The sequence below is a fragment of the Myotis davidii genome, unplaced genomic scaffold, assembly GCF_000327345.1.
Source record: "Myotis davidii unplaced genomic scaffold, ASM32734v1 scaffold2375, whole genome shotgun sequence".
NCBI lineage: Eukaryota > Metazoa > Chordata > Mammalia > Chiroptera > Vespertilionidae > Myotis > Myotis davidii.
In genome coordinates, this window is record NW_006286250.1 from 6,255 (window position 1) to 28,725 (window position 22,471).

A 22,471-nucleotide genomic window follows, 5' to 3' on the forward strand; every position below is an offset into this window, starting at 1 on the left:
GGGTTGAGGAGCTCCCCCCTGTCACTCACAGAGTAGGGCCGATAGGGGAGTTGGGGCACCACCCCCGTCACACTCAGGGCAGCCCGGGATGGGGGGTTGGGGCACCGCCCTCTATCACCCACAGAGAAGGGCCGAATCAGGGGGTTGGGGCGCCGCCACTCTCACACTCAGGGCAGGGCCGATAGGGAGATTATGGCTCTACCCCATCACACACAGAGCAGGGCCGATCAGGGGTTTGAGGTGCCGCACCCTGTCACACACAGAGCCGCAGGGCAATCAGGGGTTTTGGGCGCTGCCCCCTGTCACCCTGATCCAGGTGCCAGGAGGCCTCTCAGCTCAGCTGATCCCGGTGCTAGGAGGCATATTACCCTTTTACTATATAGGGTAGAGGCCTGGTACATGGGTGGGGGCTGGCTGGTTTGCCCTGAAGGGTGTCCTGGATCAGGGTGGGGTCCCCACTGGGGTGCCTGGCCAGTCTCGGTGAGGGGCTGAGGGCTGTTTTCAGGCTGGCAGGTGCCCGAAGCGCCCAACTGCTCCTTTTTTTCTTTTTCTTTTTTAATTCTGGGCCAGCTTTAGCTCTGAGGCTTGACTCCAACTCTGAGGCCTCTGCTGCTGAAAGCAGGTATCTGGTTTGTTTGGGTTCTATAATCAAAACACTGTATCAACTCCAGCTCTGAGATCCCGGTGGGCTGAAAGCAGGTTTCTGGGGTTTTGTTTAGCTCCTATATTTGTAACAATGTTTCAAACTGAAAGCTCAGAGGCCAGCAAGGCAGGCGGGGAATGTTGGATTCCTCTGTCACTGAAGGAAGCTAGCCTCATGTTCGCTTCAAGCTGCCTGGCTGCCGGCCACCATCTTGGCTGGCAGTTAATTTGCATATCTCGCTGATTAGCCAATGGGAAGGGTAGCGGATGTACGCTAATTACCATGTTTCTCTTTTATTAGATAGGATGAATGTACATTTTCCCATGGCATATGGATCTACCACGATCTATTTAAGAACACAGAAATCTTCTTTTAAATAGCAGCCATTTAAAAAATCCTATGGCCATAACATAAAGTGAGAATTGCTCAAGATTTCACTAAACTTCTACTAATCTTTCTATTAATGAAAAAGATAGCAAGGACCACAGGAAAAAGTAAGTAGAGGAAGGAAAGGAAAATTCTAGCTAGAGTAACTCGCCACTGCACAGGTCTAAGGGTGAAACAGCCTGAATCTAAGTGACTTCCATAAGGAAATACTCCACAGTCACGTAGCTGTGGAGCATAAAGTGGTTTTATAGCTAACAAAAATATATTGCTCATTGTGGAGCAGTGTAATGAAAGCTAGTTTTGGGGAAGGCAATTGTTAAAGAAAAAGTCTGTCATCCCAGTCATGTCAGGGTTCTGAGGGTTATGGAAATAGAGTCTATCAGGATTGTAGCTCAGGAAATGGTGTGTAACAGGTCAAGTACCATGTCAATTTGGGGCAGGCCACTGGGCAGAAGTGTTCCTGGCATGGGTCAGTGCCATAGCCAAAATGAAAAAGAATATAAATAGATCCAATTAAAAGCAATTCCCTTGTGGAGGTCACTTTGGCCTTAAAATAAGACTGGCAGGCAGATCTGTCTATCTTATGACTAAAGTTTGGTGGGGCAGGGGAGAAATAAAAACTGCTCTAGCCTTCCCTAGCTTTTCAGTAGAATGATTAACTAGTACGGAAGGCATAGAATAAGTTCCATAAACACAAATAGATTACCTAAGGAGACTCACGTCAGCTACTTGGATGTTGTAATTCAATCCCTGTTGCAGATGTGACCTTAAGGAGTTAATTATTATTATAATTCATCATGGTGAAGCTTCCATAAGTATTGAGAACCAGAGAGTCCAAAGAATTGTTTAGGTAATTTGAGGCAAACATTTTTGTCTAAATTAAATTAATAGAATTCACTGAATGAATTCACAACATGGGTACAAATTTCACAACTATGTATTCATTGAACACTCTATGTCCAAAACCCTGTGCTAGGTGCATTCACATAACTTTTCTAATCCAATTGAAGCAACAGTTCTGTGAAAGGAGCAGGAAGGAGATTGTTGCTCAGAGTTAAGAAGTGACTTACCAGAAATCATTGTTAGCAAACAGAAGAGCCCTTTTTGAACCCAATCCTTCAAACACTACTGCTACGAAATTGCTAAGTGTTCTACTTCTTTTAAGAGAAACACATTCTGCCGCACACAATGTCTGGTCATACACAGTGACAAATGTCACTTTTCTTACCGCAGGGTCCACAGATAAAAAGCCCACAGGGCTGCTCACAGGAAACGGGGATTTCAGCCCCAAGACTGCCCTTATCTGTGTAATCTGAAGCAAGTCAATTCTCCTGACTTTATTTCCTACAACAACAACAACTACATGAATAACTACATGAATTGATAAAAACTATATGAAGTCTATTCTAACTCCACAATGCAAACTTGAATTGTTATTAGTGTCAATAATGTAAGTTTTGATCCAGATTTAGCAAACGCACTGAATAAATGGTACTGTGCTAATTGTTTTTCAAAAAATTAGATATTTTATCATCCCAACGTTCCTATGGAGTAGATATTATTGTACCCATTTTACATGTTTAGACTAAAACCAGAATCTCAAATAAGGTAGAAAAATAATCTCTTCCCTGATTATAAATGACTTAAGCCATGATTTATAGCTAGGTATTCTGACCACAAGTTCAACACCTCTATCACTACTATCCAGCTGTCTCTTGGTCATGGTGGATGAATTTAATTTATATCTGTTCTATTACCCCCAAACTCCATCTCAGGACCATTTTAGGGGTTGGAGTTCTAGGAAAACGATGTGGAAAAACCCAACAACATCTGCCTTTTTTTTCTTTCTTTTTTTTTTTTTTTGGAAACTTGCAGTAAAACTGAAATATCTGACACTGGCTGTTTGTTGTTCACAAGTTTAATCAGCCTGAACCATTTACAGTGAGAAAGTCCATTACCACATTTGCATTCCTAAAACCAAATCCAGAAATACAGTCTGGCTAAGGGAAGGGAAGTGTGATGGCAGTGTTTGTGGCCCTAGTATTTGAGAGAGTTTCTAAAAGCAATTTTAATATTTTATTTTTTTATTCAGTTTCTCAGGTCTGTTCTTGCACAAGCTGCAGTCTGGGCTGAAAGATTGGAAGAGAACACATATAGAGCATTCTTTATTAATGACTTTTCCTGGATTTCTATATTCTAGAGGTCCTTCTTTTGTTCATGTTCAAAAGGCTTAAATTCTGTTTGACACAGAACATCATATTAGTCCAAGATGTACAATGTAATGATTTGATATCCTATATAATAAAAGGGTAATATGCAAATTGAACATAAGGATGGTAAACCTGTTGTTATGATCACGAGGGGGCAGAAGCTCAATGCAGGAGCTGCCCCCTGGTGGTTAGTGTGCTCCCACAGTGGGTGCTCCGCTCAGCCAGAAGTTGGGCTGACGGCTGCAAGTGCAGCGGCGGTGGCAGGAGCCTCTCCTGCCTTCTCAGCTATTCTTTTTCTATTCTTCTACCAATGACAGGTTGTTTCCATGTCTTGGCTATTATATATTATAAACAATTCTGCAATGAACACAGAGATGCAGATAGAACTTTGAGATGGCTATTTTGTTTCCTTGGATATATACTGAAAAGTGGTATTCCTGTATCATATGGTACAGTTGGCCTTGGAACAACATGAGGGTTAGAGGCACCAACCTCCCATGCAGTTGAAAATTCACATATGACTGTTGACTTCCCCAAAACTTAAGTTGTTCCTCCATATCTGGTGGGTCAGGTTCTAGCCCCCCACCCAGATACCAAAATTTGCAGATGTTCAAATCCCCTATATAAAACGGAGTAGATCAATAGATATAAATTAGGTCTTTGCATTTGTACACTCCCACCCATGTATTGAAAACAGTAGAGGTATTTATTGAAAAAAAAATCCACATATAAGTGGACCTACCCAGTTTAAACCTGTGTTGTTCAAGGGTGAACTGGAGTTTTAGATTTAATTTTTGAGAAATCTCCATACTGTTTCTTATAGTGTCTGCACCCATTTACTCTCCCACCAACAGGGCACAGGGGTTCTTTTTTCTCCATATCCATGCCAGCATTTGTTCTCTCTTATCTTTTTTATAATAACCATTCTAGGAGGAGTAAAGTGATATTGTGGTTTTTACAATGACTTAAATTCTTAAAATTACTGAAAAGAATATTTCTTAAGAAATAAGGGAAAACAAGAGTCACAATGCCATTTCAGTAAAAGGGATGTGCATATTCATAAGAATAAGTCTAACACACCACGCACACACAGACAGACACACACACACACACACTTCCTCCTTGAAAACTACTCTGTAAAACCAATGTTTGGAACCATAGAAATCTTTTAAAATAGCAACAAAAGTGATGAAAAAAAATGTGTTTGTGAGAATGCTCACTTTTCTGGGGAACACATTCAAAGAACTGTGATCCTCATTGTTATCTAGATGTAGTACTAAAAGTTAAAGCCTACCAACACTAATTGGACCATAATCTAGAAAACATAATCTAGAAAATGCATTTATTTCTATTTTTGTTGGGCTCAATACTAATGGGAATTTTTAAATTACCAACATGGCAACTGATACTCAATGGTGTTGGGTTACTAATATCGGATAACTTGTATCATTTATTATTCACATTAAACAACATCTGGAATATGTAAAAATAAGAAAATACTATTGTCAAATCAAAGGATTCCATTTTTATTGCCTTAATTTGTATTTGTGATATATAGATGGAAAGTTTGCTAATTACATAAGGTACTATGTAATTTATTTTACTTGTATAGAAAAGCAATTTTCTAGGGAAAATAATGAACTTTTGTCTTTCTCCTGAGACTGTGACATATTGGTGGTACTTTAAATAATTTTTTGTGCCTAAAGACTTAAGGTGCATTTCGTGGTTACCTTTCTTTTCTATTGGTTTATTCAAAATATATTTCCTATAGCAGTTATTTGTATTTACATGTTCTCAAATAGATGAAATTCTCTTAAATAGAGACTTTAAAAGATTAAAAGTCTAGCTACAGAATGGAAAAATGAATTAGGAGATGAAACTTGGAGGGAGATATTATAAAATTCAAGACTTTGACTTTAAATTTATTTGAATTCAACAGATATGAAACTCTGAATAAACTGGAAGTTTGTGGTAATACTTGTCAAGAATGACTCTGCTATTCTTGACTACAGAAATTGTGTCAATGGTGGTGGAATTTTCTTGTGTGGGAAGATAAGAAAAATTTGAGAGATGGGGGCATACCGAGAGTTTATTTTTGTACATTAATTTTGAGAAAGTGCTAGTGAAAATGGCAAATATTCGGCTATTAACAGTAAAAAATGTAGAACTCAGAACAGATGTCCTCACTGGAGCAATCTGGGAGTTAGCACTACTTAGATTGCATTGTAAGCCATGTCTAAAACAACCTGGAAAAGGAGTACAGAAAGGGAATTTAAGAGGATCTGAGAACAATTACTTGGGAACTGTACTATTGAGAAATTGGAAAAAGAGCCAAAGTCACTAAAGGAGATGGAGAAAAAGAGCCAAAGGAGAAGAAAGAACATTACAAGTCAAAAGAGAAGACAGCTTCAAAGAGGAGCGATCAACAACATTATACTCTGCTAAGTCTAATAAGATAAATACAAAAAATGTCCATCCTCTTCTGTATTATGGGAGCCATTAGCAATCTTAGGAAGAGAATAGTGCATTGGGAGCACCATGCATGTGAAGAAAATGAAAGTGTTTGCAAAAATTTTTATGGGTATGCTAAGTGAAGTCAGTCAGCCAGGGAAAGATAAATATCACATAATCTCACTCATTTGTGGATTATAACAAGCAACCTAAACTGATGAACAAAACAGATGCAGAGACAGAGAAGTATTGATCAGATGCTCAAACCTCAGAGGGAAGGTAGGGGAGGGTGGGGGTAAGGGGGAGAGATCAACCAAAGGACTCATATGCATGCATATAAACCTAACCAATGGACACAGACACCAGGGGGTGAGGGCATGAGCAGAGGTGGGGGGGTGGGGGAGCAATGGAGGGATAAGGACACATAGGTAATACCTTAATTAATAAAGAAAGGAAAAATGATTTGTGGAAAGGAGTGGAGAAATAGAGTGATAGCTCTTCTAATCAGGGTAATTTATGTAGCTGCCTCTAATAGACAATGGTGATGGATAATTATTTATGTCACAGTGTTCATTGATGACTGCCCTACTCTGCATTCCGTAGTTATGCCATCTGGATCATGTGGCCTCTGAGTCCACATGGAGAAGGTACACCAACTCTCAGTGTTACGCATTACTTTTACTCACAATCCATGGATAAGAACTAACCTTGCCCAGAAAAGTTAAGAATTTTAAGAGGGCATTTGAAATAATTGGTGCACACATACTACTTTACCACAAAAATTGGAGTAGCATGTGGGGTCAAGGTCTATATTTTTGTGGATTGTTTTCTTTTATTTGTTTTTAAGATGGGAGCTATTAGGACACATTTCTTCTGATGAGAATAGTCTGGGAAGGAGAAAGACAAAGAAAGGAGAAGCAGCAGAGAAGGAAAACAACATTTCATGAGAAGGAAAAAGGGGATGGAATCCAAAACACGTGGGAAGGAACTGACCTCTGACATTTTATCTGCTGAGACAGTGTCATAAAAGGAGATGGTGGTGATTGGTGGAGCTGTATTTATTGATTTATGATGGAAAGATGATGTGCCACTTTCTCATTGTAATGTGGAGCAAGGTTATGAGCTGAAACTCAAGAGGGCAGTGCCTGGTGCGGGGAAGCTCAGGAGAGAAGCCTGGTGAAGACATTCAGTAGTTTCTATGGAGAATAGAAGTCTTTCACTTGACCTCCTATTTTATTTATTTTTTTTGTCATTTTCCTCCAAATATTCAGTTCTCTAACCATTCTAAAATATTTAATGGACTCTAAATATGCCATGTCCTTGTTCAGATTTCATGATTTTATTGTTGCTTTTTCTCTGCCTACACTATTCTCTCCAACCCCATCTTGACTGCCTTGCAAATCTTAAGTCATCCTTCATCTCTTCACTCAAGAAGGGGCTCTTTTATGAAGACTTTTCGGTTCCTCCAGAAAGTTCCTCTCTTACCCTTCCTCTTCTAGCAATTCATGTCTTCCCCATGAGACTCTAAGTTTCCTGAGGTCATGAAACCTTTGTTCTCAGAATCTAGCACAGACCATTACACAATATGCAAAGATGCTCAAATTGCTTGTGGACCAGCCACAAGCATTTAGTAAAGTATAAAGTATATTAAAGATTGTAAATAAATGTTGTCACTCTAAAAATCTGATAGAAATCTAAATTTTAATTACATATTTAGAATAGCATTCAAAATTGGAAAACATGATAGAAATCAGCCCATATTTACTAAGAGATGTTGAGTGTTTTCTGCTACATAAGCAGCCAGTTCCAAGTCAGAAACACTGTAAATAACTAATTAAAACATCTTTCTGTTGCAATAAAAATAAAATGCCTTCAGCAGTCTAATATGCTTTCTCCAACTCATTTAGCAACTTCCTTACTGTGTAAATGCCCTTTACAAAATAGACACCAGCTTTACAAAAGTTATTTTTGAATAATTGAAATATGAAAGCAAAATTTTAAGGCATGCCATCTGTTTTATTTTTCTTGGAGCTCAATGATTTTATCTTTCCTGAGATTCAAACCACCTCACCTTTTATAGCAATTCATTAAAACTTCACTGCAGGGGAAGGTGAACGGGAGAATCACGGCCACAGGATGTGAAAAAATAGCTGTTTCTGCTCTGACTTCTGGATTCAAACCTCCCAATTAACCCAGAGTGCTTCTACCACTTTGCATGATTCCTTATAGCTCTACAGGCTCTACAGGTAGGAAAATTTGAAACCACTTTTCAGTTTGGCAACTCAATTTTTAACCAATGTACATGGACATTTTTATGTCTTCCATACACCATTATACAAATCCAATTAAAATCACTACTATTGGGTTATAAAATATTGCCATTTTTCTCAAAATCAAATTGAAATCTAGGCTTTCAAGGCTGCCGTCACCACACACACTATTGGGAAACAGTGTATAATTAGTGGAGGCAGAGTTTATGTGGAGCTCTCAAATATATTTGGCTAAAGGCAAACCTTTACAGCATAGTCCTTTAACCTTAATTGAATTATGTAATTAAATACTACCTCAAAAGTAGATAAAGTCCCCCTTCCATGGGAAACCTTGGAAGAAACTGTGGCACAATGGAAAGAGCACTAGTCACAAATGTGAGACCTCTCGGGCTTCAGCAGCTCTACTGCTCCGGACTATGCAGCATAGAGTACCTCTGAGTCTCACTGCCCTCACTGGGAATGGAGGGCATTGGATCTCTTGAATTCCAACATCAATTGCTGCCCCATAATTTGAAGAAATGCAAAGGCTCACTAGATAACATGTATGTCTCATTGTGAAACCTGTCTGTGTACCTTTCATATTACCCCATGCTGTGAAACTCGATAGCTGTTCAATAAATGGTATATAAATATATGAATGCCTATATGTAAGCAGGAATATGAAGAGACTTGTAAGAGCCAGTGGAATGCAAGGAAATCAAAGAGAGAAGCAGGGATAATGGGTGGCTAAAAGGAAGGCATAAAACAGGACAAATGAAGTATTTCCCTTTTTTTAACACTAGAGGCCCAGTGCACGAAATTAGTGCATAGGTATGGTCCCTAGGCCAGGCCTGCAATCAGGGCCATCTTTCCCAGCTGCCCACAGCTGGCCCCACCCCCAGCCACCACCCATCCCCGGTTCCCCTTCGCCATCAGGTGGTTGGTGCCTGATGGCCAGGGAAGGGACCAAGAGGTCAGCTATTCCTGCCAGTTCGCCAGCTCCACCCCTGCCATGGGTGGCCATTAGGTGATCAAAGACCGCCAGTAAGGGAAAGGGACCATGAGGTGGTCAGTGCACCTCATAGTGACTGGTCCAGTGGTTGTTCTGATGGTTCTGCCATTAGGGTCAATTTGCATTTTATTATATAGGATAGAGGCATGGTGTACAGGTGGGGGCCAGCTCGTCTGCTCTGAAGGGGGCCCCAGATTGAAGTTGGGGGTCCCCACTGGGGGCAGAGCTGGCTGGGGCAAGGGGCTGTGGGCGGTGTGCAGGCCGGCCATGTCCCCAATTGGGGGGGAGCCCTACTGGGGGCGGGGAGAGCTTGGGTGAGGGGCCACAGGAGGTTTACAGGCTGGCCATGCCCCTGGCTTTGTCAGGAAGAACATTTGGAATGATGTCCGGAAGATGTCCAGTCTAATTAGCATATTACCCTTTTATTAGTATAGATGTTTGCCACTGCTTCTGACTCACCTGATAACTTTTTTTCTTCAGGTAGTGTTTGCCCTGAAACCAGTAGTAAAAGTTATTATTAGGTACTAAAGTATCTGTTTAGTTAGTATTTAGCTCACCTCCCAGTGTCAGGAAATCCAAAATAATAGTGGTTTAATTGAGAAAAAAAAAATAGCTCTCACTGATGTAATTCAGGCAGTTCAGAGCTGGTGGTAGGGCAGGCTCCCTCTGTTCTTTGCACTCTGACCTGGAGGAACCTAGACAAATATACAGGGGTGGGGAAAAGTAGGTTAAATTACCAGCTGTCTTTACCTAAAAGATAAGTCATAAGTAAGGATACAAAATAATAACAATAATAATAAAAAGAAAGGAATAAATAATACAATGATTAAGAAATAATAATATAAGAATAAACTCTGTTTCATGATTGTAAATGTCCTTTTGTCCACCCCTGTATTTCTCCATTTTAATCTAGTAGATGTTCAGTATAGTATCTCTCCAAGGAATGTTTACATTTTCAAAGAAAATCTCAAGAGGTCAAAACTTAAGTTTAGAAATGAAATAAATGCCTCACTAAGTAAAGTCTCACTGAATAAATGCCTCAGTGAAGGAAAGGAGAGTTTTAGGAGGCTGTCGTGAGGAGCTCCAGTGATACTGCTCAGCAGCACCTGTGTCTGGGAACAGAACCAATCTTCCAGCACTTTTATTCTCGTTTTTTTCTCCAATAGTCCTTTGCTGCATTTGTCTACGGAATCACGGTTTTCTCTTTGTGTTCTTTCTAAATGTTACAGAACTACATGGTATGTAGCTGAGTTTTATTTTTATTTTAATATTATAATTAAAGGCGATCTTCTGAATCTAAATAAAGATCGTGGTTTGTCTTCAGTGAAAAGGTCAGATTACAGGTTCACCAAACATGTAACTATCAAAATCTTAATATGTACTAATTTATGGACATGAATGTTCTCACATGTTAAGATAAAATTTTAAATGAATGTTAACTATACTAACTAAAGCTACAATAATGAAAAAAAGACATTTATTACTATAAGATATTCCCACTTATAGAACAAATTTATCTCTTAATATGCCCCACTGTGTCCAGCTATTAGAGCACAGGGATTATTTTTGATTCCATATGGTGGGTCACTTTCCATCCACTCAGTTCACTTCATAGCCACCATGGTCCACTGGGTGACTTCCAGACTCTAACTAGCTAGGGAGCCTGAAATCTCTCCATACCTACAGAGTTCTACATGTTTAAAGTAATGTAGACTGTTTACACTTGTGCTAAAGCATCTAGATGTTATTTCCTTTAAACATGGTACACTTTTATCCTAAAGTAAAACTTTAGGATTCTTTTATAGATATCACAGTTATGCTCAGGAGTGGGAAGTAACTGGGACAGAGCTCCATGACCACCTAATCCACCAATATGCAAATTCCTCAGAGAGCATTTATTCAGGGTTCCCAAGGCAACTCAATTCCGATTTAGTCAAGTACATAGAAATGAGGAAAGGAATTCTTATCATTTGCAACAGCATGGACGGAACTGGAAAGCATTATGCTAAGTGAAATAAGCCAGTCAATGAAATAAAAATACCACATGATCTCACTCATTTATGGATAATAAAGACCATTATAAACTGATGAACAAAAATAGATACAGAGAGAGAGCAGCATCGAACAGACTGTCAAACTACAGCGGGAAGGCTGGGAAGGGTTGGGGGGTTGGAGGGGGCAGGGTAAGAGATCAACTGAAGGACTTGTATGCATGCATATTAAACATAACCAATGGACACAAGACACTGGGGGATAGGGGAGGCCAGGGGAAGGTCAAGGGGAGAAAAAAAAAAGGAGACATATGTAATACTCTTTGTAATACTTTAAGTAATAAAAAAAATAAACATAGAGCGTTGGCCCATGGACTGAAGGGTCCCAGGCTCAATTCCAGTCGAGGGCACATGCCTGAGTTGTGGGCTCGATCCCCAGTAGGGGGCATGCAAAGAGCAGCTGATCAATGATTCTCTCTCATCATTGATGTTTCTATATCTCTCTCCCTCTCCTTTCCTCTCTGAATTCAATAAAAATATTTTTTTAAAAGTATCTGTGAAACTCTTAAAAGTGAAAATTCATGCAAATTCCCAGGGTTTAATCATGTGAAGGCATAGAGTACAGATAGAATACATGGCTGTCCTTTTTTTAATTACATGAAAATCAAGTGATTGTAAAGGTTATAGTAAGCAGAATTCCGCTCCCTCCCACCCTGTCTTAATCCCTGGAACCTGTGAATCTTTACACAGAAAAAGAAACTTTGCAGATGTGATTATGGCCAAGGCCCTGGAGATGGGGAAGAGCAGTTGAATTATCCAGGTAGACCCGATCTAACCACAGCAATTCTTAAAGGCAGGGAACCTGGCTGAGTGGAGCTGTGACTACTGAAGGGTCAAGGGACTTCCAGTTTCTGGGTTTCAAGATGGAGAAAGGGGGCCTGTAAACCAGGGAATGTGGCTGCTTCCAGAAGCTATAAAAGGTGAGCAAACAGATTTCCCCCACCACACCCACTGTTGGAGCCTGGGCAAAGGTATGCAGCCCTGCTGACACCTTGACTTTCACCCAATGAGACCCATGATGGACTTCTAACCTACACAGCTATAAGGTAATCAACTTGTGTTGTTTTAAGCCATTAAATTTGTGATCATTTTCTATTGTTGTTTTAATAAATTAACACATGAGTGCTCTGAGCCCACACTTTGAATTTCTATTAAGCATTCAAAATAATAAATCGTATATAATAAAGCGTTAATATGCAAATGGTCATCATGCCCTTGTGCCCTTGCACCCTCAATCCCTCGCCGGGGCAGGGGACCTGAGGCCATGCCCCCCGCCCGGCAGGGCTGACCGGGGGACCTGAGGCTGCACCCCCCCATCTGGCAGGGCTTGACAGGGGACCTGAGGCTGTGCCTCCCACGTGAGGGGCTTGATGGGAGACCTGAAGCTGCACCCCCTCTGCCCAGTGGGGCTTGATGGGGGACCTGACTGCACCCCCCACCTGGTGCTGGGCCAGGGGACCTGAGGCTGTGTCCCCGCCCTGTGGGGCTTGATGGGGGTGGGGCCGGCCAGGTCTGGGTCTCGCGTGATTTCGATGTGTGCATGGGTAGGTGAGGACTTGACTCTGGGTCATGGCGCGCCCCAGACCCTGACAGGAGGGAGATTTTCATATACATTTTACTAATTTTCTTATATCTCTGACACTTCTATTATAGAGAAAGGGCAAATAGCAATATTAAAATATTTCCTCTAATTAATTCTCTTTTAATGTGCATGAATTTTGTGCACTGGGCCACTAGTAAGTAAGTAAATAAATAAATAAATAAATAATACTGAAACAAAATCAAATGGTGTTTCAGTAAAGATGGCCTAGTCTGCAAAAGAAAAATTGTTTTCTGCAGCTCCTGACAATTGTTGAAATTCATGTGTGGGGTATTGATTGTTTCTTGTCATGATACGGTTTTAAAGCATATGTAAAATTGTGTTTTAAATTTTATCAAAAACTAAAAAAATGAGAGTAAGGAAATATGAAGATGGGGAATAAAAGAAAAACAGGAGGTTGGACAGGAATAAGAAGGAAACAAAGAATGAGGGGGAAAACAGGAGATTTTGGTATACTTTTATTGGGGTAAGTAGCCTGATGAAGAATGTGAATGCTTTCACATTATAAACAAATTCAAAGAGGCCTGGCAAGCTCAGAAGCAACTATCACAAAGTGTCCTAACAAACAGCCACAGCTGTCCACCATGCAGTGGCCTTTTCTCCTGGCTGTGCCGATGCTATTATGTCTTGTGAAGCACATGTGCTCCAGTCATTTTTCTCCTGTTCTAAATTTGGCTCACCCTCACTATTCCATTTTCAATCAAAAACGCTTGCCTCTATCATCTCCCAACATTTTTTTTTAAATTTTTATAATAAAATCTCCGAGTCTGATAAATACTGTATACTTCCCAAATCCTGGATTCCAAATCAATATATTCTGCTAGAGGCCCAATGCACAAAATTGTGCACTGGAGGAAGGTGTCCCTCAGCCCAGCCTGCACTCTCTCCAATCTGGGACCCCTCGGGGGATGTCCGACTGCACCCTCTCACAATCCAGGACTGCTGGCTCCTAACCACTCATCTGCCTTCCTGCCTGATTGCCCCTAACTGCTTCTGACAGCCAGCCTGATCACCACCTAACCGCTCCCTTGCTGGCCTGATTAACACCTAACTGCTCCCCTGACAGCCTGATCTTACCCACAACTGCCCTCCCCTGCAGGGCTGATCTTGCCTCCAACTGTCCTCCTCTGCTGGCTAATTTGGTTCTTATTGGTCGGTTTCTATGCCAGTCAGTGTCAGAAGCTCTGCCTCCTAGACAGCCATTGGCTCCTCACAATTGACCCATATTTGGTTCTGATTGGTCAGTTTCTATGCCAGTCAGAGTCTCTGGACCTATCAACGGGGCCTGATCAGAAAGGCAGGGCTGATCAGCAGCCCAGGTGGAGGCCTGGAGAGAAATGGAGGAAAGGCTGCTAACCAGGCCTGGAGCTAAAGAGAGAGGCAAGTGCTGATCCACAGTTGCCTTCAGAGGCTACAGATCAGATCCTGCTTCTGGGCCTGATTTGCAGCCACCTCAGCAGGCACTGCTGGGTCACCCTGCCTGTAGCCATAGCACTGAGTGCTGGGTCCCCAGGCAACCCAGCCCTGACTGCAGGACTGACTTCTGATTGGTCAAGCCTCCCAGTGGTTGCGGATGTGATGGACCCAGGGTTTTTATATATTAGGATCACCCAACCAAATTTCCTTACCTCTTCTCTGGGGCCAACCATTAACAAAATTATGAGTAACGTGAAGCATGTCTTGTCTTGCAAGAGGGGTATAGTCAGTCTCATGGGTTGAAAACCCCAAGGCTATTCAGAAAATCCTAAATCTTTTGTAAACCCAGGCTGGAATAATTGGGGGTGGGGCATGTGGGAAGTTTGCGTTTCTATATTTTAAAGCCAAAGATTAGATTCAGAAAAAGCAGCATTTGAACATGTGCTAGTTAATATGTAGATGACATAACTCTCAGCTTGGTAAGAGCAAGGAATCTTGGTAATTGACGTAGTTGGGCCTCAGCCCTGATCTAGCTAATATGCCACCAACCCCATGTGCACTGTCTTCGGAAAGCCTTCCTACTTCCCCTGAATGTTTTCCAGGTGAATCCTCTCATTTACTGGAAATATGTCAGTGCTCACTGCTATGATTATAAAAGTACTTTATTTCTGCTGACACACTACTCCACAGGGATCTTGGTTTCCCATGAATCTCCCTTCTCTATTACTATCACCATCTTCCTTTCATTCTTTGTCTCTCCTCCATACCACTCACCCCACGCTCTGGCTATTGCAATGATTGCTCTGTCAGAGCATCACGGATAAGTCACAGAGCTTCCTTATCACCCCCGTTTCCCTCCTGCTCTCTGAATTCCCAGTGAGCTCTAATTAAGGAAATAATGAGCAATCCAGGATGCAAGGAAGCCTCATGCCCAATTGCCTTTAAAATATGTCCCAAGAATTCAGTTTACAAAACACAGATTTGGATTTTTTAAGGCAATCAATGCAGGTCCAGGGAAGAAAATTAGAAACGCTCACCTCTTTTGAACTGAACTAAGCATGAACAGAAGGAAGGATTTCTTCAGAGGCTGGGCAATGCTTTTTCTGCTTTAAGTGACACTCAAACTCAAGTGCAAGAAAATGAAGGAGCAGCCAGAGCAGCGTGGCAGCCTACCCCTCACAGAAATTGGTGATGCTGACACTGTGGTAGTACGCATCACCCCTCTCTATGTGGCCCATGCAAGAGGGAGAGGAATGAACAATAAATGGATCGAACACTTGCATATAAAACACCTGTAAAAGTTCCGACATAACAGCATAGAATGTTATCACTGTGTGGACGGTTATTTTGTAGTGAAGAAGCAGTTCTATGTTTTTATCATTTTCATTGTAAACATTTTCAAGTATGTCGTGTAGTAGGCACAGTGATCCCCCAAAGATGTCTACACCCTAATTCCTGGATCCTGTGATTATAGTACTTTACAGGCAAAAGGGACTTGGCAGATATAATTGCGGTAATGACTTTGAAAATAAGGAGAGTGCCCTGGATTACCCAGGGAAATGGATCTAATCACACGAACCCTTAAAAGTAGGGAACTCTCTCTGGCTGGAGTTAGTGAAGTGGCACAAATTGGAGAGAGAAAAAATGAGAGGAATTTGGTTCACCTGTGCTAAAGGGCGGCCACCTGGGAAGCATGCGAAGGAACATGGCAGCAGGAGAGACTGGGCCCAGCTGACAGCCCTCAAGGAGACCAGGAGCTCAATCCAGAGATAATAAGGAATGAATTTGGCCAAAACCTGAGTGCTCTTGGAAGTAAATTTAACCCCCAAACCTTAGGACCGGAACTCAGCCCTGCTGGCTAGTTGATTTCATGATCCTGTAAGAAGAGGTTCCAGTTGAACTACTCTGCACCTGGTCTTCTTACCCACTTACGAGTGTTCCGACTAACGAGTTTTTTGAGATACCAGCTGTCTCTTGGCAGAGTTTTTGCATTGAGTTGATAGAGTAATTTGAGTTAACGAGCTCCTTAATGAGCTTGGTCTCGGAACGAATTAAACTCATAAGTCAAGGCCCCACTGTACTATGAAATCATAAATTACAGAAGTAATGGGAAACTAATTCATATTAAACAAAAGTTTAATATGCCCACTGCTTAAATGCAATAATTCTCAGCGTTTCTTTCATATTCTTTGTTTGTGTTGTGTTCTATTTAAGCATCTCAAAGTGTTATAGAAGATCTGGCTTCAGCACTACTTGATCATGCCTCTCCAAAAATAAGTACACTCTCTCCATAACCACAATATCATCCACAATTAACAAAACTGAAAGTGAAGTCAATTCTGTTAAAAAGCTTATTCTGAAAAATGAATTTGCTTTGATACAATTTATATATTAGGGAACAATTGGAGCTTAACAAAATTTTAAATTTGTATATGCTTTCTGTCAGCAAGCTATAAATACAGCTTTTCTCTAGTTTGGAACAGGATCAAATCAAATATGACAAATTACATTTGGTTGTTATGTCTTAAATCTTTTATCTGGAAGAGCACATATTATTTTAATGACACTGATAATTTTTTTTAAAAATTTAGTCAAGTTTCTGAATGTCTTATATTTTTTTTCTGGGCTCATCTTATTATTTCCTCATGATCTAATTTAACTTGTATCTCCCTTATGTTTTCTGTAAAATGTTAAATCTAAAGTCTTAGAGCAGTGGTTCTCAACCTTGGCTGCACATTAGAATCACCTGGGAATCTTTTTAAAATCCTGATTTCTGGGCCTCATCCTCCTGAAATTCTGTTTCTTTGTACTAATGTTGTGGCCCCACCCCATAACAAAGAAACAAAATTTCTGGAGGATGAGGCCCAGAAATCAGTATTTTAAAAAGATTCCCAGGTGATTCTAATGTGCAGCCAAGGTTGAGAACCACTGTCTTAGAGTCAGGTTAACTATTTTGGGAAGAACAGTTCATAGGTGCCACCTGTAAACCAACCTTCCTCCCTCCCTCCTTTCCTTTCTTTTATCTGCTGGGTCTATTTCTTACTCTGTCTAGATTTCTGACAAGCCAAGAAAAATGTTTAACTTTTTTCCCTTTAATAACCAATTTGCAGGCTCAGGAGTAGGTGAAATAGGAATGACATTTTAAGAATGATTTAATTCAGAAATTATCAAAGAGATGATTAATATAAATGAGCTACAATTTTAAATTCTTGCATCATGAAACTATGATAAAGTCAAAAGAAAATACTGGAAAAATATTTGTTATGCATATAATAGATAATAGCTAATTCCCCTAAAGGAAAAATTTTCTATACATCAGTAAGAAAGATAAAATTTCAATAGAAAAATGAGAAAAATAAACAGCTCTCTCTATAGAGAAATGCAAATGACTCATAGACATAATATGCTGCATAACATTCATCGCAACTGCCCAATTGCCAAAGATCAAAGATGTGCCAATGTATTAATTATGTCAATGTATAATAATACATATGTACAATAATTATGAAAGTACATTGAAATTGAAATGATGTAATGAAACAGGTATTCTCAGGTATTGCTATTAGAAGTCCAAATTGGTACAACTTTCAATAAATTAAGGCCACTTGGTAATGATTATCAAAATTAATCCAAATTATTGGCTCAATATTCTTTGAGCCAATAATTCTCCTTTTTAAGAATTTAGCCTATGTACATAGGTTCAAAACTAACTTAATTAAATGATATTACTTCAATTTTGTTTTAATAAATTTGAAAAATGGAAATGATCTAAATGTACATTAGTTGGAATTGTTGCAATAAATGTGAATTTGGGCAGGTTTATAAAATGGAATACTGTGCAATAGGGAAAGTAATGAGGCATAATACTGTGAAATAATTTTATAGCTATATTTTAAGGGAAAAAGCAGCATGCAGAACAGTGCATGTAGATCAGAACTGATATTTATTAAAAATAATGGGGGTGTTTATACAAATGTGCACACACATGTCACACATATACAGGCATGTATTTGCTTGTATATGCACAGGCTACCTGCCAAATATAGTCACTTCCTGGGGTGAGATCTGAATGGCTGGAAAGAACCTTTTACTGTATATTCTTCTGTATTTTGTGAATGTCACGCTTTATGAAAATAAAAATAACGCACAAGTACCTGGAAGAGATCACCTAAAGAGTGCATGTAGGAGAGAGGAAGAACTCGGGAACTTCATTCTCTCACAGTCTGGAGGCTAGACCTCAGCAATCCAGTTCTCAGCAGGGCCATGCTTTTACTGAAGGTTTTGGGGAAGAATCCTTCCTTGCTTCCTCTGTCTTATGGTGGCTCTAGGCCAGGGCTTCTCAAACTTTTTAAACAGGGGGCCAGTTCACTGTCCCTCAGACCGTTGGAGAGCCGGACTATAGTTTAAAAAAAAACTGTGAACAAATTCCTATGCACACTGCACATATCTTATTTTGAAGTAAAAAAACAAAACTGGAACAAATACAATATTTGTATTTGCATGTGGCCCACGGGCCGTAGTTTGAGGACCCCTGCTCTAGGCGTTCCTTGGTTTGTGAGGATAATGCCAGTCTCTGCCTTTGTCTTTACCCTGCCCTCTTTTCTGTTTCATGTTGGGGTTTTTTTTCCAAGTCTCTCCTCTTCTTACAAGGATACCAATCGTAGGCCACACCCACAGACACCCAAACTTTCATCTCCAGATGCTTAATTACCAAATAAGGTCACATTCTGATGTTTCAGATAGGCATGAATTTTGGAGGGGACACTATTCAAAACACAACACACTCCTACGAGGGGAGTTGAGAAGTACAGGATTGTGTTTTTCTGGGCAACCACGGCTCTGGTGAAAATTGAGGGTTCTTTTGCTGTGAGAAAGATGGCTAAACTGACTTGGAGGAAACAAGCCATCTCTGCCTCCCTAGAGTAGCTTGGCTTTATTTGCACCTCACAGCTGTTCCTTTTCCATCTTCTCTATCTTTTCTTTCTTTTTATTTTCAAACTCTACATACTGGAGAGCCCCAGATCTCAGTTCTTGAATTTCTCCTCTCTAACTTTGATTTCCCTGTGTAACGAGATTTATATTCAGAATCCCTAGGACACTAGCCTTGCATCATGCTCCCCTCATTGTGCCCAAGCCAGGGCGATGGAGTGTCCCCCAAGGTTGTCTGGGAAATGGTGCCTCCTGAAGCCATGCGGCTCAGTGTGTACAGCAAACATGGCAGCCCTAGGACTAGCCACTACATAGTCTTTCCATTTCCAACATTTTTACTCTCATGCCTTTCTCTGGCACTTTTCCCTTTCTCTGGGCTTCTGCTGTCTGCCCTGTGCCAGCTCATCCTTCAACTGTCAGCTAACCATACCTTAGCTTTCTGTGAGAAGCCTCCCCTATTCTATATCCTCATTGCTCTCTACACTTTTCCATCATACAACTTATTTATTTCCATTAAATTGCAGTCATCATTTATGCAACTGTATGTAATGAAGGGCAGCGTGGCAGAGTGATTGAGAGCACAGGCTCTGGAGCCAGACAACCAGGTTTAAATCCTGACTTACAACTTGCTCGCTCTGTGACCTTGGACAGATCGCTTGACTAGCCTGTTTCCTGATCTGTTAAATGGAATAATTGTAGTGCATACCTGATGCGGTTGTTGTGGGCTTATGAATTAAGGATATGAACGTGTCTATGTAGAGGCATGTAAATGAGTATACCTGATCATGTTATGACACATGGTTCAGAAATTTGTGGGCAGCATGAAATTTATCAACACTATAAGTGGCAACTAAAATTTCAGGTATTATAAAAGCTGGGGCTTATCTCATTTTCAATTGCAAATGATTTAGAGTCCTTTTGCATTTTTGGTTAAATTATGTTTCTTTAAAAAAGGTTTTATATATGTGTGTAGAAGAAACCAGAGGTTGGCTCAAATATCCAGTTACTGTGTTTCCCCTTGTCCTGCCCCAAATACAGGCTTGAGTGTTGCATGCCGGGATTCCAAGCTTCCTAGCAGCCAGGAATACCAGGAGACAAGTTCTGGCCAATGACAAGGGTGCAAAAAACCCTGGGAGGCTTCCCTCTCCAAATCAAAAGTCAAACCCTTACAAGGAGGAAGTCTGAGGAAGTGTGTTATTTAACCCTTTGCTGAATTCCTCTGCCCAGAATTCAGCATGGGTACCCCCTGAGACCCAAAACCACATGCTTAAGAATGGCAGAGCAAGAGAATAGAAAGAGCCAGGCTCCTGATGACTTTCTTTGCATCGCTCTAGCAGCCTTGGATGCCCACTCTGGACTTCTTATGTGAGAAACATTAATCCTAGGAGGCTGGGTATACAGGCAAGGCCAGACCATAGGTGACAATAGAACTCTGATCCACATACTAAACCCAGGAAGCCAAACCGCAATCTACAGCATTGGACCAGAGTGGTTAGGATTCTGTCATGGGTGACTGACAACTGCTTTTGCATCCTCTTCTCTTTCTACCTCAAGACTAACCAGAGAAAGCCTTCATTTCTCTCCAAACCAATCACATAAGATGTCCCGCTTGCTGCAGCTTCCCCACACCAACAGCCTCCAATAAGAGCACACATGGAACCTTGTCATTTTTCTACTATAGAGCTTTCCCACTTCTCTAATTGCCTTTGAGTCTTTGCCAAATGCAAATGATGGGTGTCTGACTTCCTTGCTGTAGAAAGTTCGGAATTCATAGCCTCTGCTTGTTCTCATTTGCATGGTTTTCATTTGTTTCCACAAACTCATATTTGTTTAAACATCTGTTTGCCAGCTTTTCTATTGCTCAAAGCTAAGTGAAATCTTGATGCAACATGGGTGGTGGTGTTGTTTTAATATGTTTTTATTGATTTCAGAGAGGAAGGGAGAGTGGGAGATAGAAACATCAATGATGGGAGAGAATCATTGATCAGCTGCCTCCTGCACACCCCACACTAGGGACGGAGCCTGCAACTCAGGCATGTGCCCTGACTGGGAATCGAACCATGACCTCCTGATTCATAGGTCAACGCTCAACCTCTGACCCATGCCGGCCAGCAGCATGGGAGTTGTTTTGTTGCTATTTTTAATCATCTATTTATTGTATTTTACTAATAAGGCAAAGAAGTCTATTCCATAGTGCAGTGCTTCTCAAACTGCAATCATAAAAAGGTCTTGGCTTTCTGATTTACTAGGTCTGGCGTGAGGCTCTCAGGTGATGTCTGAGGCCCATGCTGAGTAGCAAAGCTGTAGTGGATTATTTCCCAGCAAGCATTTACATTTCCACCTTCAGCAACAACAACGTTATGACTAAACGCCAACTTTCCCCTTTTTACAAGGGAGAAGGATGTCAGAAAGGCATAGAGTCCAGTCAACAAGTGAAGGTAGTTTTTCATGTTCTCCTTGCTCCCAATCTCTCTTTGGTGTATGGTGTTTCTCTGGGTTTCCCTTTAGACCCTCTGGGTAGATGAAGTCAGAGTTTATCAAATGGACTAGAGGACCAAAGATTCCATCTGAATCCCTTATTCAACCACTCTTTCTTGTGAAATGAGGTGAGAAACCGTGCTTCACAGCCTTGGTACCACAGTTCTTGACCACCCATCGGTCACACAATCTGGCCCTCCAACATCAAAGTGATGAGGCAGCAGCCCTTTGGTAATGAGATGAAAATGTTTTTAGAATGAGTCTGTAAAGTGCTGAGTCTCCAGCAAATAAGTATGAGAAGGAGAGAGAAGGGAATTCAACAAATATTCTTTTACTATGTCACATTTTTTACATTCAAAACAAAAATACAGCATTTCCCAAACCACTGTTTTTTTACAAACACCATAACAGAAAATGGAGAGGCACACGACCATAATAAATAACAAGTCTATGTATTAACATCATAGGAAGGTGTGCTCTGAATTTTGAGATTTCACTTTTTGCAGATTTAGTAAGACTGAGCCTGAAATCTTGTTTAAACAAAATTTTCACCAAAGGCCTTGTCAAACCATAGAATCTCTGAATCCAGTGGTAATTGTTTTTTCTGGACACCTTTAAATGCATAAAATTTAAATCAAGTTTGCTGTCAAAGAGGCTGTCTTTAGTTTCAGTTTTGTGGCATTTTGGTTTTAGAAACATCACGAACAAATCTCCCAAGTCTGAGTTTTGAGAGCCGTAAATCAGACTGCCTGCTCAGTTCACAGACAATAAAGCCATCATCATATTTCTCTCTGCAGCACCCAGAAATCCGTTACACCCACTGGAAGAGTAAATGGCTATTATATCTCCGGATATCTGATACATGAACACAGGGCATGTGTAGTAGCAATTACATCTTCACAAAGAAGCAATCTGACAGTCTTTGTGTTATGATAGCGTAACAGTAAATATAATCTTAAAAATGGCATATGATTAAGACAGCCTAAAGTTTCTCCAGACTAAAGTTGCTTGACTAAAAGCTAAAAAAAAAAAAAAAAAAAAAAAA